The sequence below is a fragment of the Berghia stephanieae genome, chromosome 12 (assembly GCF_034508935.2).
Source record: "Berghia stephanieae isolate SIO BIC M18660-M18661 chromosome 12, UCSD_Bste_1.3, whole genome shotgun sequence".
In the NCBI taxonomy this organism is placed as follows: domain Eukaryota; kingdom Metazoa; phylum Mollusca; class Gastropoda; order Nudibranchia; family Aeolidiidae; genus Berghia; species Berghia stephanieae.
In genome coordinates this window covers 18,407,394-18,427,694 of record NC_088371.1, presented here as the reverse complement: position 1 = coordinate 18,427,694, position 20,301 = coordinate 18,407,394, and the positions used below count along the sequence as shown (strand labels likewise).

Here is a 20,301-nt window from a genome sequence, read left to right as displayed (position 1 = left end):
GTCTCGAATAAAATGCCAAAACAAGAAGTTGATCATGCAAAAACAAAACCGGGGTAATCTGTAGATGGCACACTGATGACTGTTGACTTCACCCATAGCTTTGTTGTTGTTTGTTTATGACAGCCGGAGTTAACTCGACGTCGATCTGAGATGGTCGTCATACAGAGAATGTCATAATATGCCGTTCGCCATACACCGCTCGTCTTTTGTTGCAACTGTAAATATTATGGGATCCGAGCGTAGCCTTCGTTAACTTACTGATAGAATGACGTCACTCAGGTCTTTGTTATTGTTTTTGCCATCCATGTTTATGAGTATGAGTAATTCTCACTAGATTGTATTAACCAGACTATAAACGTTCATAGTTTTGTGTGTTGGTCCGTTATGCTTCCGGATGGCAATGTAATGAGCTTCTTAGCCAAGCGCATACTATCTATACGTAGCCTTATTAGTTCATTGCTTGTTACAGATACACGATTGACTGGGTGGGGTTCCTACTTCCTACCTCCCATAGCGGGCAGGGAGGTACTTGCTGTGTCTTCATTCCCCTCTTATCCGTTTTCCAATTGCATTCTGTCTTTGTCTTGGAACTTGGTCGGAGTCCTTGGCTGAGAGGGAAACAGTCGAATGTATAGTTATAGTTTTGGGAGATGATATTCTTTCCTTGTAAATAATATCTCTGTTATGTACTGTTACTCTTTTCATTTTTAACATATGATTTGTAAACATTTGGGTGTGTTCCTCTTTGTTTAATGGTGTGCTTGTGTCCGGATGAGATTTATAGGTGATCTCAAACTAAGTACATCTTAATCTACATCTGATCCCTATTTGTCCCGTTCCCCTTTGCCTTACTTTCTCTTGGCTGCTTTAATTGTAATTCTAGAACTTTTTACTATCCCATTTTCTTCCTATTTACTGGTGCTGATATAACCTAAATGTGTTGCAAGCGCCGTAAAACCCTTAAAACAAAAAAAAAAAACATACACGATTGATCAGGCGAACGGGCAAATTTTCAGCGAATGTTTGTTATTGGATTGGCTTTGTATTGGAACAGCGTTATACTTTTTTTAGTTTTTTTTTTCTCATGTCCTATATATGCATATATTTATTTATCTATTTTCATTTTCTCTTCCCACCAGTTCCAAGTTCGAAACGAAATAAAGATTTTAATGACGGCCAATTGAGATAAGGGATACGTGCTTATTAGTTTGTTCTCGATGACTGGTGAAATTGGTCATGTGACACAGACACAATGATTCTATTGACCAATGAAACGTGACGACCAGTGATAAAATACAGGTCAGTATTCGTGTTGTAAACTGAAATGATTAGTCATGTGAATAACAATATGTATCTATTAATTGATGTAGTCGTATATTATATTCTGCGACCGTGTACATGTTGTGCGATATTGGGCCTCTTACCTTTGGGTCCTTTGTACGAGTCAGATCGTAGCCATCGTTAACTAAGACCCACAAAGACCCATATTTTGACGTCATTTTTAGGTTTGTAGACCGCCTAGTGAGTTGTCTTTAGTAGTGGTCAAGGAAACAAGTGATCTCATTAGTTGAACTGTTGAAAACAACTCACGAATTTGTTTTCTTTTGTGACCAGATACTTTTCTTAAGGACTAACCCATAACGGAGACTGACTTCGACGACCCGGCACTGCCGTCCTCTGCCTTCTTCCGAATAAGACGTCGGGCACGGCCAAAATACTAACAATAAATAGAACAGCCGCTGACCTACCCATACCAAGCTCGAACAAAAAAAAAACGGCAGAGGACGTCGGGTGCTTGGTATGGGTAGGTCTAGCGGCTGTTCTCTTTATTCTTAGTACTATGTCCTTGCCTGACGTCTTATCCAGAAGACGGCAGAGAACGGCAGTGCCGGGTTGTCGGAGTCAGTCTCCGGTGTGGGTTAGCCCTTAGACGTAATTTGTTGGTCAGTTCCAAGCCATGAGTTACCTAAGGCCACTGTCACATACAGTATCTACTCGTTCTCTTCAGTAAAGCGTATGACTTTATGTTATGGTCCAAGAAAGATAAGGCTTTCCGGACTTCAAATAGACGTAATAAAAAGAGCATGACTCCACTCGTTACCACCATGACTTTTAGTTTGACGTCATTTGTTTAGGATTTTGCAGCGTCTAGTGAGTTGTCGTTAGTAGAGCTCAAGGAAACAAGTGATTCCATTGGTTGACCTATTGAATACAACTCACGATTTGTTTTCATTTGTGGCCAAAGACCTGTCTTTAGACGTAATTTGTTGGTCAGTGTCCAGCCGTGAGTTTACGAAGGCCACTTGTGACTCCCCCCATATTTTGTCATGTTTGAATGTCTATTTGATGAAGGATCGCCGTCATCTTCCTCAGTTCTGTCAGGGGCCCTTACAGTTTACACTGCTCAGGTGTGGATATGTCCGTAGCAGGCCAAAAATTACAATCTTTAGACTGCGATCGGGACAAACACAGTCGCCTGAAACACCAGATTCGCAAGATTATCAAAATAGGATACAGATCTCAAGAAGTTTGTATGAATAGGATTCAACAGTCGTGACGTCACTTCCCTCGTAATGACACATAGTAACTTAGTAACTGGTTCTAAACTATCGGGACAATGAAATACTTCTTCGACGAGCATAATTGTGTATCCAGAGGAGAAAAACATTATGAATTTGATCATATTTTGACTTTTATACATTCTAATCACATGACATGTGAAAAAGTTCTAGCCAGTATGAAGAATAAAAAGTACCGATTTTATTTGTTTAGAACCAAGATGCTCGTCGCTGGGCGGACGTGACATCAGACTATTGAATCCTATTATCTTTATCTTACATCAGTACATGCTCCTTAATTTCTTAATTTGATATTTTTAAAATAGGAGAAAATTAAAAATACTACGACAATTTTCAAAAACAGTGAGGAGTATCTCAATTTTACGACACTTACCTTGGGCATGAATGGGCAGATAAGGCTAATCAAACTTTACTTTTACCGACCATCGTTTCGTTTATCTACACAATGCAAGCGTGCCATTTAATTAGTTTGATGGGTGTCGTAAAAAAATAAAAATAAAAATAGGAAATGTAATGGAAGCTTTAATTTAATTAAATGAAGACAAATGATGTAGCCGTCTCGTTTCCCATTAAGTAACAAAAAAAAAAAAAAACGATTAACCCTCTCCTTACCAGCCATTTTCAGAATTTTTCCAAAAATTTAACACCCCAACTAACACAAAAATATATATTAATAATATATACATATCATCAACAACATTGAAAAGATGCGAATACGGAATTATGTTTTAAAATGTAAATTAGTATAAACATGTTCCATGAGGTGGCATTATAAAATTAATGTAATTAATCACGTGGTGTTTTATAAAGATTGTTTAACCATTTTTTTTTCACAATAATGGTAACCAGGTAGAATTGTGTGGCATAGACCCCCCCCCCCCCAAAAAAAAAAAAAAACATAATAAAAAGTCACTCATTTTTCTGAAATTTCAGGCCTGATACCTTTGTTTATATCAACCAGTTATCGACCGTTCTCATGGGAAAAAAAAAAGAACGTATTTAAAAATTTGGCCAGAAAAATCGTCCTACAAATATCGATCGATTTAAATTACCCTCGTCTTGGGAATTCGCGAAGTCTTCCTTCAGTCCCAGGTTTGAGACTGTTTAACTAAGATGAAGGTTATTAAAATGGATGGATATTCGAAGGACGACTATTCTGGCCAAATTTTGACATACGTGTTTTCTTTTCCAGAGTACAACAGTCAACTGGTTACTGAAAATCTGATCAAACGAACTTCCCTGCCATTCATGTCAGTGACAGGCACGATGATGAATCTACTTTAGTGTGTTCTGATTACTTTTCCTGGCATAATTCAATCAAAGAATTTCAAAAGTCAAAGGTCATATAACACACAAGCGTTGTATAGATAGAATGCGGATGGCAAAAACAATAACAAAGGCCTGAGTGACGTCATCTTCGAACTATCTATAGATTAGAATGAAGTTGATCTTTGTTTTTTTTGTTTTTTAGCATCCGCGTTTATGAGTAATGCTCACTAAACTGTGTTAACCAGACTATAGATAGAATGCGCTTGGCCAAGGAGTTCACAACATTGCCATCCGGAAGTATAACGGACCAACACACAAACTGTGTAACCATGAACTTTTATAGTCTGGTTAATACAGTTTAGTGAGAACAACTCACAAACGGGGATGGCAAAAACAATAACAAAGGCCTGAGTGACGTCATCTTCGAACTATCTATAAACGTTTCAGGTTACACATAGTTTTGTGTTTTGGTCCATTAAACTTCCGGATGGCAATGTTTTCATTTTCTTCGACAAGCGTATACTATCTATTCCATTTTGATTGAAAATAAAATATTGAATATGTTTTCAAGATGGTATTTTCTGTTTCCCTACTTTCTCATTAACTAAATTAGTCATCTATTGTCATGGATTTCAAAAATTGTTATTATATCTTTTTATTGTCATTTTTCTTCCTGGTCACCGTAACATTTTAGATTATTTGTATTTAATATTTTGTTTTTAATGTTGTAAAGAAGTTCAAATCCTTTTTTTTTTAGCTTGGGCGACCGAAGAGTTTCTGAATGCAATGACAGAAGACATGGAACGAGATAAAAAAAAAGTTAGCTCAGGATAGAGAAGGATGGAAACAGTTTGTCTGTTGCCTATACCCTGACCCAGGGTGAAACGGGCAATGAGGATGATGATGAAAGAAGTTCAGAATATGGAGTTTACCCTTGTCCCACTGTCAGAGTTTTGAAAAAAGAGATCGAGATCTCAGTTCTTTTCTGAATCGAGAGGTAAACAATAAAATTCGTGAAATGCCGATGGCGAATGATGAGACCGTCTTTTTATTCCAGTAGGATGAACTATTCTTTAACAAAATCGAGACTACTTGTGTTCATGAATGCATCAAAATGATGGAAATATACGGTGATAGGAAAGTTTTGAGATAAAGATTTTGATTTCCATATCAAAGACGGTTGGTTGGTTGGATGTTGGGACAATAATCTCAACAATTTTTTGTTCACAAAGAGGTTATTGAAAATAAATTATAGACTATGCACTACTTTCCCCTAGGCTATTTATAGTGACAACCATTGTGGATGGAATGTAGAGCAAATGTGACTCTTCATCTCAAAACGGTATTAAGTCGGGATTTTTAAGATGCTGAAAATGGAATTTGTAGTCACAAATATCATGTTTAAGTTAAGTTTATCTGCTTTATAGAGGAGAAGGAATATCATATTTGACTGTGCTAAATACCAACTTTTCACATTTTTGACCAGTTTAACTATAATTTGATTTTTTAGCATCTGGTCCATCCCGGCATAATACCGTTTTGAGACGAGGGGTCACAAATGTATAACCAAAGAATGAGGTTGAAATCTTGGTTGACTGACAGATCTATTATTCCGTGGATCGAGTTTGTAAGAAGTTTTTACCATCAGATGAATTTTAACCAACTTACCGAGATACTCATATTTATATATTATATGTAAATATTAGGCTATCTTTTTGGCACCAGATTTCTATCTCGTAAACATGGCATCTATTCTTTAACTCTTTCCTTACCAGCCATTTTCAGGATTCTCCCCAAAAATTCACACCCAACTAACACAAAAATATATATTTTTTATCACTCAAACACAATAGCAGGAAGTTCTTGCGATAAATAATTTCTTTAGCAAAACATGATCTACAACACACTATTCATTTTCTTGAAATGTTATGATATACATGAGAAATTTGAAAAAGAAAAATGCTGGTTGTATCGTAACGAATGTGACGATTTTCCTATTGTTGGTAAGGAGAGAGTTAAATATATAAATATATATATATATATATATATAATATATATATATATATATATATATATATATATATTATATATATATATATATAAGTTTAAGGGTCCAAATTGTTCCGCACTTTCCATGTTAACTTTTGCCAACGAACAAAGAATTACTAGAGATTCTAAAACTTTAAAATATTTTTTTACATTTGATTCCCCGACAACATCGCTCGCGGGTTCTTCACTGGTCTATTGAAATTCTTAAAGTGGCGATGGAATATAATGGCCGGTATGCTGCTATTTTCTAGAACAATCGAGAATACCCGTGTATATAAATGCATCAAAGCGATGATAGGAAAGTTTTGATTTCCACATCAAAGACGGTTGGGTTGGTTGGTTGTTGTTGGGACAAGAATCTCAACAATTTTTTGTGCACAAAGAGGTCGTTGAAAATAAATTATTGACTATCTATGCACGACTTTCCACTCAGCTATTTATAGTAACAACATTTGTGGATGGAATGTGGAAGCAAATGTATAGATAGTATGCAGATGACGTCACTCAGGCCTTTGTTATTGTTTTTGCCATCCGCGTTTATGAGTTGTTCTCACTAAACTGTATTAACCAGACTATAAAAGTACATGGTTACACAGAGTTTGTGTGTTGGTCCGTTATACTTCCGGATGGTAATGTTGTGAACTCCTTGGCCAAGCGCATTCTATCTATAGCCAAAGAATGAGATTGAAATCTTGGTTGACTGGCAGATCTATTACTATTCTTCAATGGATCGAGATTGTAAATAGTTTTTACCTTCAGGTGAATTTTAACCGACTAACCGAGATACTCATATCTGTGTAAATATTTAGAAAGTAATAATTTAAGAAATGAATATAACAGCTTCAAAAAAAAAGAATATTATACCAAACACGGAACGTTTCGGGCTCAAAACCCTTCTTAAGCCAACAACAACAACAACAAAAAACAATAAAGACACTCACATTCTCTCACCTAACTCAGATGTAAAATAAGTACCTAGCGGTCTCTGCCGGGAAAACAATGTAATATCGCCTAACAGGCGCCACGTCTTGTCATGTTTTGTTTAATTTTTTTTGTTGGTTTTTGTTGTTTTTTTTTTGTTTTTTTTTTTGGGGGGGGGGGGTTTGAACAGCAGAATAATCAACGCTTAATTCAACTATGGACATCTGCTAGTTAAAATTTAACGCTGCTTGCGCAATATTCATTAAATGTCGCTCAAGCGCTTTACATAGCGACATAAGTTATGACTTCCAATTCGTATTTTGACATATGTTAATAATAATAATAATAATAATAATAATAATAATAATAATAATAATAATAATAATAATAATAATAATAATAATAATAATAATAATAATGGTATAGATTTATAGTGCGCCAAACATCCCTTCATCAGGAGGGCTCTGGGCGCATAACATAGATTAACTTAATCATTAATCCCTAACACAGTACACGAACAACGCTAATTATACACATAATCAAAAGAAAGCCTGTCGGAATAAGAATGTCTTCAATCGACGCTTGAATTCCTCTCGTGAAGACGAAGAACGTATCTCTAGTGGTAGTAAATTCCACAACCTTGGACCAACATGCTGAAAGGCGCGTTCACCAGCCTTCACTCGACAGCGTGGTGTTTTTAATTTGAGTTCGTTCGTTGATCGAAGCGATCGCTGTGGGTTATACCGTTCAACGAGGTTTGAGAGATATGCTGGTGACGAGCCCTCCAGGCATTTGAAAACGATAGTTGAAGATTTATATTTAATCCGCTGGTCCACTGGCAGCCAATGCAGCTGCTGTAGTTATTCGGGAGCTGCAGTTTTCCTGTCTTTCTGCAGTAATGTTGAACTGAAGCAGTTAGTTGTTACAAATTATAATATAGGATTTATAAAGCACTTTGAGAAAATTAGTTGTGTCCGACCTGCTGCGACTATGTGGTCTTGTGGTGTGACATTCGCTTTCGAATCGGAAGGTCCTTGGTTCGATCCTCCTCTCGGTCCACAGTTGAGTCCTTGGAGAAGGCTTTTTACTAACATTCTCTCGCCGTACTCAGATGGAAAATGAGTACCTGGCCGTTAACAGCGTTGTCTCTATATGAAAAAAAAATGAATTAATAATATCGCCTAACGGGCGTCATGTCCCGGTCTTCATGTTATGTGTTGCTGTTGGTCAGGGACCCCTTGTAAAGCGCTTTGAGTACGTGTAGTGGATATTGCGTTATATAGAAGCTCAATTTTTTAAAAAATTATTAAGAGACAGATTTTGATCCTACATTCAAAAGATTCTTCTCGATCTATGCTCATTTACACAAAACAGACGAATAATAAATAAAACAGATGAGTACGTATAGATAGCATGCGCTTGGCTAAGAAGCTCACAACATTGCCATCCGGAAGTAATACGTATCAACACACAAGACTGTGTGTAACATTAAACGGTTTTTGTGTGGTTAATACAGTTTAGTGAGAATTACTCATAAACGCGGATGGCAAAGAACAATAACAAAGACCAGAATGACGTCAACTTCATTCTATCTATTCGTAATAGCCGTTAATCCCCATAAAAATTGTGTGTTCTCCACTTGACTTTTTTTTTTTAAGTAGTCCTTTTAGAGCCACGAGGCCCATGGAGCAAGAGTTTATTTATTACGGTTTCTATTGCGTGAAACGGACAATAGACAGGTAGATTACCACGCCTCTCGGACAATCGTGATAATATAAACAATGGCAGTGATTGGTAGACATGGCACACTACACAGATTTTTACTATTGATGGTTTGTGTTTAAGTAAAATAACCACTGTTCTACGGCTTGATAAATAGAATTACCACAGAAAACTATGTGTAAATTTAAACTTTATAATTTATAGTCTGATCGAGAAAATCGTGTGATAACTAGTCACCCATTTGGCGGTATAGATAGTATGCGCTTGACTAAGAAGCTCATAACATTGCCATCCGGAAGTATAGCGGACCAACACACAAATCTTTGTGTATCCATGAACGTTTATAGTCGCGTTAATACAGTTCAGTGAGCATTACTCATAAACGCGGATGGCAAAAAACATCAACAAAGACCTTAGTGACGTCATCTTCGAATTATCTATAAAAACAATAACAATGATCAGAGAGAGAGAGAGAGAGAGAGAGAGAGAGAGAGAGAGAGAGAGAGAGAGAGAGGTGTCGATTTCATTCACGTTACTCTTTATAAACAGCCAACTATATTTGTCCGAGCAAGTGTGAGGGTGTGTCACAAATTTCATGTTTTGATTGGTCAAAAATCTAATGGTTAATAGCAATAGACACCTAGATAACCACGTTCTCGGACAGACGTCATAATGTAAACAATGGCAGTGATTGGTTGACATAGCAAACAAAACATGTTCTGGTATGTGTCTAAGTGAAATACCCACTGTTCTGCAGATGTTATGCACTTGGCTGAGAAGCTCAAAACATTGCCATCCGGAAGTATAACGAACCGACACACAAAACAATGTGTGTCCCTAGACGTAATAGTCTGGTTAATACAGTTTAGTGAGTATTACTCATAGACGCGGATGGCAAAAAACAATAACAATGGCCCGAGTGACGTCAACTTCGATCTATCTATAGATAGTATGCGCTTGGCTAAGAAGCTCATAACATTGCCATCCGGAAGTATAACGGACCAACACACAAAACTGTGTGTATCCATGAACGTTTATTGTCAGGTTAATGCCGTTTAGTGAGCATTACTCATAAACGCGGATGGCAAAAAACAATAACAAAGACCCGAGTGACGTCATCTTCGAACTATCTATAGAACCAAAAGAGAAAACTTTGTGTAAACTTAAAGGTTTATAATATGATCGAGAAAATCGTGTGATAACTAGTCACCCATTTGGCGGTATAAAACCAATAACAATGATCAGATATAGACAGAGAGAGAGAGAGAGAGAGAGAGAGAGAGAGAGAGAGATAGAGAGAGAGCGATAGAGAGAGAGAGAGAAGGGGGCGATTTCATTCACGTTATTGTTTATGGACAAACGATTATGTTTGTCCGAGCACATGTGAAGGCTGGGAAACAAATTCCATGTTTTGATTGGTCAAAAATCTACTGGCTACTTGCTTGCTACCCTTTAGATAGGACGCTAACCTATCGTAAAGTCCTTTCCGCCAGATCTAACAAGCCCAGCTACCCATTCACTGCTGGGTGGACAGGCAGGAGGTGGGGGGTAGGTTCAGAAAATATCTTGACTGCACCTGGGATCGACCTCGGACCCTTTTGCTTGTGAAGCGAGTGCCCTACCAACGAAAACCATGAATGATTATGTGTGTAGTTCGCCTAACCGGCAGCCGTGTTGTTATTTCTCTCCCGAATTGTGTGATTTTTATTGATTTCTAAAACAAAAGTCTGGAATATTTTTATACAGTCGTTTTAATAAAGTTTTATTCTACATTGTGATATATATTTCTCGGAAATTCATAAGAGGATTTTTAGATAAATTAACATTTTAGTGGTGTAGATCCCATTGTTTGAAGTATTGTACTAGCCATTTATTGTTTACACTTACGTTAAGATTTTTAGTCACGATGTGCCATATCTATTTTTATCCTTATTACGACAACATTTATTGGAATGACACAGAATCGTCTTGGTATCACGGTAACAATAATAGCAGTAATAGCCAGCGGCTACGACCAAGTCGTGGTGGTGTGCGGAAACGAAGAAAAATAAATATTCAAATAGGTCACAGACCACCGCCCTTTCATACTAATAGAGCACTCAAAGTACATAACACACAACGGTGCCCAAGGTCTCTGATCAACATACCACTCAACGACACTCACAACAACATGCCAATAGTAAACGACACATCAACATATCAACAAAACATAATGACAACACCTGATCATTTTGATGAGATGCATAAACATAATGAGAACGTGGCTTGTGAAAATAAGACAATAACAACAAAGGGGGGAAGAAGGGTCAATATGAGGCCAAATGAAATAAAAAGAATCAATCACCAAATCAACTCAAATCATAACACGCTTAAAATAGCAAACAGGCAAACTAACAGTGACCGTAATGGTGAACCGAGAAACATGTTGAGAACTATGACCATAAACTTCCAAAGTTTAATTCCAAAACTACCGGAATTTTGGAAATTGATATCAGAAATAAAACCAGACATAATCATAGGTACGGAAACATGGCTACATTCCGAAATAAAGGACAGTGAAATATTTCCACCAGAGACATATTTCAACGTGTTCAGGAAAGACCGAGAAGATAGGTATGGTGGGGTGCTGGTTGCAACAACAACGAACCTCTCAGTAATAAAGCTTGACATTCAAACAAAATCAGAATCGGTGATCGTAAATATCAAAACAGAACAAGGCCTACTCACTGTGGGCGCTATGTATAGAACACCTTCAAACTCAACTATGGAACAAATGACTGAGATAACACGCTGTATTGATAGCCTCGACCCGAAAAATGTACTCTGGTTAAGCGGAGACCTGAACCTACCTGATATCAATTGGGAACAAGAAAAAATAGTCAGTTACCAATATCCTTCATTTATAAACCAAGCATTTATTAACAAATTGCAAGATTTTGGCCTGAGTCAAATAAACAAAAATCCAACAAGGGGTACAAATATCCTCGACTTATTTATCACAAATCGACCAAATTTAATTGTCAAGTGTAAAACCATTCCAGGCATTAGTGACCATGACATTCTCACCACGGAAAGCACTATCAAAGCAAACAAAATCACAAAAAATCACACCCTATTACTATTTGGAAAAAGGCAAATATCGCCGAAATGCGGACAGAAACACGTCTTTTTAGTGAAAACATAATTAATCAACATCTAGAAAGCACTGAGGATGTTTGGACTGCCATCAACGACCACCTAAACAAAATGATGACCAAACATGTACCAACGAAGAAAAGCTCAAGGAAATTTCACCAACCATGGATAAACACCACCGTCAAACGATTATCTAGACGGAAACAAAAGGCATGGAGCAGAGCGAGAAAGTCCAACAGTAAGAAAGACTGGTACAATTATGCCCGACTGAAAAAAGAAACACAAAAAGAGAGTAGAAAGGCCTATCATAATCATGTTAAGGAACTTGTTAGTGAAGACTCAAACAAAAAGCTCTGGAAATTTATAAAAAGTAGGAGGTGCGATTCGGTTGGTATAGCGCCCCTTGAGCATGATCGTGTATTACACTCTGATGCAAAGGAAAAAGCAGACATACTTAATAACCAATTCTGCTCTGTTTTTGCTTCAAAAGCTCATACCAAAATTACCACTCAACAACTACAAGGCGAAGAAAACGATTCCAACACTATGGCCGAAATCAATGTGACAGTAGAGGGCGTTTCCAAACTCCTCGCCACTCTAGATCCAAAGAAAGCATGTGGCCCAGACAAAATACCATCCCGTCTCTTAAAGATATTGAGTAACGAATTTGCACCTGCCCTCACACATTTGTTCAAACTCTCTCTTGAAACGGGAGACATACCAATTGTTTGGAAGCACGCTCTTGTCCAACCCATCTACAAGAAAGGTGATAGAAGCAGGGCTCAAAACTACCGTCCAATTTCATTAACCTGCATTTGCTGCAAACTGTTGGAGCATATAGTGAGATCCTCAATAACTGAATATCTCGAAACTAACAGTATTTTTGTGATAAACAGCACGGATTTAGGAAGCACCACTCATGTCAAACTCAACTTCTATCATTAACACATGATCTGTCAGCTGCTATTGATAAAGGTGGTCAAATTGATCTAGTACTACTGGACTTTGCCAAGGCCTTCGACAAGGTCCCTCACCATCGGTTAATCCAGAAATTGTATGACGTTGGTATCAGGAACAAAACCTTACAATGGATTGCAACTTTTCTGGACAATCGCACCCAACAAGTTCTTGTCGACGGCGAGACTTCCACTATTGGGATGGTGACATCTGGCGTACCTCAGGGCTCAGTCCTTGGGCCCGTCCTATTTTTAGTGTACATAAACGATCTTCCACGAGGTATAAGGTCAAAAGTGCGCCTCTTTGCTGACGACACAGCATTATATAATCAGATAAAAACAACAGACGACTGCAAAACACTAAATGACGATCTAGCTAAATTACAAGAATGGGAAACAATAAATCAAATGGAATTTAACGTATCAAAGTGCAATGTTCTAACCATCACAAATAAGAAAGCACCTATAACATTTGAATACCAACTTCATGGTCAAAACCTGGAACATGTAAAGACAGCAAAATACCTTGGCATTGAGTTTGCTAAAAACCTCAAATGGAATGACCACATATGTCACCTGGCTTCAAAGGCAAATCAAACAAGCGCTTACATCACCCGCAATTTAAAAAGATGCCCAATCACAACTCAAACCCTTGCTTTTAAAACTATTGTTAGACCAATTTTGGAGTATGGCAGCTCAATTTGGGACCCATATACAAAGAAAAACATCGACACCTTAGAAAACATCCAAAGAAAAACAGCAAGACGCATCACAAACACATTCGATCCTTTCTCAAGTGCGTCTGAAATATCACAACGGATTGGCCTTGAACCTCTGGAAAAGAGAAGAAAGATAGATAAACTTAAATTGTTCCACAAGATCTACTACAAAAATTCGTGCCTTAAACTTCCAAACGACATCAAAGATATCGGCACAAGAAATACGAGGGGACACACAGCAAGAGTAACCATCCCAACATCAAAAACAGACGCCCACATGTATTCGTTTTTCCCTTCCACTGCCCGACTATGGAATAGCCTCCCAGCTGAAGTGGCTGAAAACGGTTGCCAACATGCCTTCACGCGATTGCTGGAGTTCACAACGTGACTTTTTAATCTATGTGGTTTTAGTATTATTTGCAGAGTTTTAGCAAGTTTAAAATGTAAAACACTACAAACTGTGGAGTGATCCTCGACAATATTGGAGGTTTCCACAAGACGAAGAAGAAGAAGAAGATGAAATAATAGTGACAAAGGGAGCTATTCATAAAATAATCTGAGTGTAATTTTAATCAACTTCCACAACGTTGTTTACAATTAATTGTAGAAACTCGTAAGGACTTGAAAGAGAAATAATATATTCTTGCTTTACGACCAAGATGTCGGTGGTGACCTTCCGTATCAATATATTACGATTGAATCACAACCTGGATGTAATGAGCTCACGAATATTCATGAGCCAGTAATGAGATTACGTCATCAATCTTGTTGACACCGTGTCCCAGTAGACGCATTCCCCCGTTGATGACGTCACGCCATGGCATGGCATTCTGGGACCTTCATTTCTTAATTAATCTTTATGTCAATCAATTTGGATCCCTTCAATTCACTGAGAATGGCCGCCATGTTGGAATTAGATTTATTTTTTTTTCGATTATTTTTCAATTATTTATTTTTGATGGAGTCGCAGAGGCTCGGAGCACTCGAAATTGGATTCAAGAGTCTGATATCACGTCTGCCCAGCAACTTGCAGCTTAGTTTGGTACTTTTTATTCTTTATGCTGGCTATAACTTTTCACATGCCATGTGATCAGAATGTATAAAAGTCAAAACATCTGGATACACTTTTATGCTCGTCGGAGAAGTATTTCATAAGGGCGGCCGCCATTGTTCCGATAGTTTAGAACCAGTTACTAAGTTACTATGCGTCATTACGAGGAGAAGTGACATCACGACTGTTGAAGCCTATTATAATGTTGAAATTTGATTTAAGACGTGTAAAAATATAGCTTAACCCTCTCTTTACCAACCATAGGAAAATCTTCACATCGTTACGATCCAAACAGCACTTTTATCAATCAGATTTCTTTTCTAAATAACACAATTTAAAGACAAATGTTTTAGTATATTATAGTTATAAAAACGTGACACTGTGTTGTAGAGTTCGTGTTGCTACTTGCTTGCTACCCTTTAGATAGAACGCTAACCTATCGTGCGGCTATGTGGTCTTGTGGTATGACACTCGCTTTCGGATCGGAAGGTCCTGGGTTCGAGTCTCGCGCTCGGCGCATAGTTGAGTCCTTGGAAAAGACTCTTTACTCACTTTCTCTCACCTTACTCAGGTGTAAAATGAGTACCTGGCCGTTAATAGCGTAGCCTTTGGCCGAAAAATTGTAATATCGCCCAACAGGCGGAATGTCCTGTCCTACATGTTAAATGTTGCTGTTGACCAGAGACCCCTTGTAAAACGCTTTGAGCACATTTAGTTGATATTGCCCTATATAAAGCTCAATTTTTTTAAAAAATTTGCTGATCAATATTATTATGTATAGAATGCATTTGATGCTTTTCTGTAACTATAATTTTTGTGTTGGGTAGGTGTGAAATTTTGGAGAAAATTCTGAAAATGGCTGGTATGGAAAGTGTTAATCCAGTGTTTTTACCATACACGATGAGCTTCGGGGTGCGTTGTTTGGATCCATTACTTTATTCCCATACGAAGCTAAATTCCCATCTGATACGGTACATTCGCCCATCCGTGCCCTCCCCCCTCCCCCCCCCCTCTCTCTCTCTCTCTCTCTCTCTCTCTCTCTCTCTCTCTCTCTCTCTCTCCCAATTTTTGTGACCCAACGGTGTCAATTTTGTGAGGAAGAATTGGAATGTTCTAAATTAAGTAAAAACTCTAAAAGTCAAAATGACTTTAATTAGAATATGTTTTCTAACTGTCTAAGTTTAAGAAGAAATTATATTTGCTGTTCTCAATGAAAGCATGAAATGATGATTTTGATGATGATGATAATGATGATGATGATGATGATGATGATGATGAAGATGATGATGATGATGATGATGATGACTATGATGATGATGATGATGATGAAGATGATGGTGATGATAATAATAATATATAAATAATAATATAATAATATATAAATAACAGTTATACCTCGCATCTACCCCTTAATGGTCAGTGGGCTCTGATGACGGCACGCAGCCACCATTTACCTAAAAAGTTATTGCTAATGTATAAAATTTAACTTTACAGTATCAGATTTAATCAGTCAATGGGAGCAATCTATATTCATTTTTTCGGCCAACCTAGTCATCGATCACATGATTTGTTTCTGTATAACGATTGGACATTTCTCAATGTGTCTAAACACGCTTCTTGGTTTATGAAAGTTGTAAAAATACCCATCTGATTCATTATCTAACCTGACAAAGGATAATATGAGCTTTGGCGCTCGAAAACGAATCCCCAATCTTCCTCTGATGATTCTGTGAGGACCTTGACTTCAGTGTGTCGATACCATCACCTCCCTGGCCTATCGTATCTCTCACCGCGCATCACGTGACATGAGATTGACACCTCGGGTGTTTGTGGGTCAGTAGACATGGCAGGGCAGTACCATTGGGGTGTCAGAAAGTGACCGATGGGATGATGTGACCTCTGGAGTGATGTGATGACCCTAAAGGTCAGCAACCCCAAACTTGACCCTACCACCTATAAGTACACTACAGAACGGTCAAAGCTCGAATGACTGAATGGGTAAACATCGGGTCTGTGTGAAGTCGTTCTTCTCCGATTCTTTTTCCTCAAACTTGCCCATCTTCTTCATCCATCCATCCTCCTCCTTCTCCTTTTACACCTCCTCCTCCACCACCTCTCCCTCCCCCTCCTCTCCTTTTCCTCCACCACCTCCTCCATTCAGCATACGTTTTGACTACCACCACTGCTCACTACAAAGTTCAAAACGTCGTTTGTTTATCCTCCAGAGGGAGCTGGTGGGGAAATCAAAGACCCAACGGAATTTATTCCAGGCTATAGGAATGGCAATCGAAAACATTGGGTCTCCTCAAACCGACGACTGACAGGCCATGGCAGGACTGCGAACTTTCAGTGTGGGTAGCTATACACTACTACTACTTCTAAACCTTTTATATAGCGCAATATGCATTAAACGTGCTTAAAGCGCTTTCCAAGGGGTCCCTGGACAACAGCTACAATTAACATTTAGGACGGGACATGATGCCTGTTAGGCGATATTACAATTTTTTTCGGACAGAGACAACGCTGTTTACTCATTTTACGCCTGAGTACGGTGAGAGAATGTGAGTAAAGAGCCTTTTCCAAGGACTCAACTATGTGTCGAGCGAGACTCGAACTCAGGACCTTCCGATCCGAACGCTAGTGTCATACCACAAGACCACATAGCCGCACGATACTACTGTTGATGTCGAAATTTACCCACCTAGAATATATAATATATCTATGTGTGTGCATGTGTGTGTTCTATAAATAGATACACAGATTGATTGCTTGATTGTTTGATTGATTGAATGATTGATTGAACGATTGATATACAGACGGAAAGACAGACAGATAAATAGATAGATATAAAATTATGAAAACAAAAACCATGAAATAATAGTGGTCAACTTTTTGATAAAAAGAGCTATTCATAGAATAATCTAAGTGTAATTTTAATCAACTTCTACAACGTTGTTTAAAAGCATTCGATATCTTCAGGAATTGTTTAGATAGATAGATAGATAGATAGATAGATAGATAGATAGATAGATAGATAGATAGATAGATAGACAGATAGATAGATAGTTAGATAGATAGATAGATAGATAGATAGATAGATAGATAGATAGATAGATAGATAGATGGATGGATGGATAGATAGAAGATAGATAGATAGATAGATAGATAGATAGATAGATAGATAGATAGATAGATAGATAGATAGATAGATAGATAGATAGATAGATAGATAGATAGATAGATAGATAGATAGATAGATAGATAGATAAATAGATAGATATATAGATAGGCAGTCAGAAAGAAAGACAGACTTAAAGAAATAGAGGGTATGTGTATGTGTGTGCTTGTGTTCCTTGTAAATATATTTGTCCCATCGCAATTAGACACCAACTTAATCCTGGCTAGTTGTTTTAAATCCCTGGGTAAGACATGAACGGCTGAAAAACCGAGAGACAGTGTTCACACCGAAAAAGGCTATTTCGATAGATAGATAGATAGATAGATAGATAGATAGATAGATAGATAGATAGATAGATAGATAGATAGATAGATAGATAAATAGATAGATATATAGATAGGCAGTCAGAAAGAAAGACAGACTTAAAGAAATAGAGGGTATGTGTATGTGTGTGCTTGTGTTCCTTGTAAATATATTTGTCCCATCCCAATTAGACACCAACTTAATCCTGGCTAATTGTTTTAAATCCCTGGGTAAGACATGAACGGCTGAAAACCCGAGAGACAGTGTTCACACCGAAAAAGGCTATTTCCAACTCAATGACACTTGGTCGGGATTTGGGATGGGGCTTAGGAATATTCTAGAACAGTGGATTTTTTCCGGTTTTTTTTTTGTTTTTTTTTTTTTTTGTTTTTTTTTTTTTGTTTGTTTGTTTGTTTGTTTAGATAGCTTGGGGTTGTAAGGTGTGAGTGAGAGAAGGTTAAAAGGGAAGGAGAGGGAGAAGGCGGATTGTCTGCGTGTGTGTGTTGTGTTGTGTTTTGTGTTTGGGAGGGGGAGGGAGTTAACGTCTATATGTGTGAAAGAGAAAAGAGAGAAGAAAAGAGAGAAGATTCGGATAATGGGGCAGAGGTAGAGGCATTGGTTTAGGTATTAACCAGAAGATGTTTGTCCAATCAATACATGGAATCTGTGTCACACCCTCACACGTGCTCGGACAAACATAGTTGGTTGTTTTTAAAGAGTAACGTGAATGAAATCGATCTCTCTCTCTCTCTCTCTCTCTCTCTCTCTCTCTCTCTCTCTCTCTCTCTCTCTCTCTCTGATCATTGTTATTATTTTTATACCAACAAATGGGTGACTCGTTGTCACACGATTTTCTCGATCAGATTATGAACGTTTAGTCTGATGACACCCGCCCGGCAACGGCGGCCATCTTGGTTCTAAACAAAGAAAATCATTACTTTTTATTCTTCATGCTGGCCAGAACTTTTAATATGCCTTGTGATCAGAATGTGTAAAAGTCAAAACATGATCAAATTTATGTGTTTTTTCCCCTCTGGATACCATTTATGCTCGTCAGAGAAATATTTCATACGGGCGTCCGCCATTGTTCCGATAGTTTAGAGCCAGTGTTATTAAGTTACCATGCGTCATTAGGAAGGAAGTGACGTTACGACTGTTGAAGAGGATTTACACATTGTTTTCTGTGTTAGTTCTAATAATCAAGCGGTAGAACAGTGGGTATTTTACTTAAACACATATCATCGAAAGTAAAACCTGTGTAGTGTGCTGTGTCTACCAATCACTGCCATTGTTTTCATATTGACGATTGTCCGATAGGCGTGGATATCTACCTGTCTATGACACAATGGCAGTGCCTCATATTATCAGATTTTAACAAGTTGTGGATAGGTTCATTCTTTATAGAGTATGCACTTGACTAAGAAACGCACAACATTGACATCCGGAAGTATAACGGACCAACACACAAAACTATGTGTAACCATGAACGTTTATAGTCTGGTTGATACAGTTTAGTGAGAATTACTCATAAACGCGGATGGCAAATACCAATAACAAAGCCCAGAGTGACGGCATATTAATTTTATCTATAGATACAACGAGGTTGACGTCACTCAGGTCTTCGTTTTTGTTTTCAGTCAGACATTTTTATGAGTAAATCTCACCAAACTGTATTAATCAGTTTATAGATAGTATGCGCTTGGCTAAGAAGCTCATAACATTGCCATCCGGAAGTATAACGGACCAACACACAAAATTGTGTCTATCCATGAACGTTTATAGTCGGCTTAATACAGTTCAGTGAGCATTACTCATAAACCCGGATGGCAAAAAACAATAACAAAGACCCGAGTGACGTCATCTGCATACTATCTATAGGTAGTTCGAAGTTGACGTCACTCAAGTCTTTGTTATTGTTTTTTGCCATCCGCATTTATGAGTAATTCTCACTAAACTATAATAACCAGACTTTAAATGATTACGGTTACACACAGTTTTGTGTGTTGGCCAGTTATACTTCCGGATGGCAATGTTGTGAACTTCTTAGTCAAGCGCATACTATCTATAAACAGTCAAGGTTACACGGTTTTGTGTGTTGTAAAGTTTTTTCCTGCTGGCGAATGTTGTGAGCTTTTTGGCAAAGAATTTTGTGAGCTTTTTGGCTAAGCGCAGAGCATCAATACCCTTGGCTTTCTAGTACAACCTCGCAAATGATTTGGCATGATTTACAGATAAACAGAAATTATTGATAGAATGCGCTTGGCTAAGAAGCTCACAACATTGCCACCCGGAAGTATAACGGACCAACACGCAAAACTATGTGTAACTTAAAACGGTTGTAGTCTGGTTAATACAGTTTATTGAGAATTACTCGATAGTTTAGAACCAGTTGTTAAGTCACTATGCGTCATTACGAGAG

The 20,301-nt window shown here is 37.8% G+C and overlaps 1 protein-coding gene across 1 annotated transcript in view; it reads left to right on the top strand.

Annotated features, from left to right (window-relative positions):
* Positions 1-20,301, top strand: part of LOC144957844 (green-sensitive opsin-4-like) — a 260,802-nt gene that overhangs the window by 35,664 nt on the left and 204,837 nt on the right. Inside the window, exon 3 of the mRNA XM_078889315.1 lies at positions 1,140-1,299. The gene's annotated coding sequence lies outside the window, so the exon portion shown is untranslated. The remainder of the gene's footprint in view (positions 1-1,139; positions 1,300-20,301) is intronic.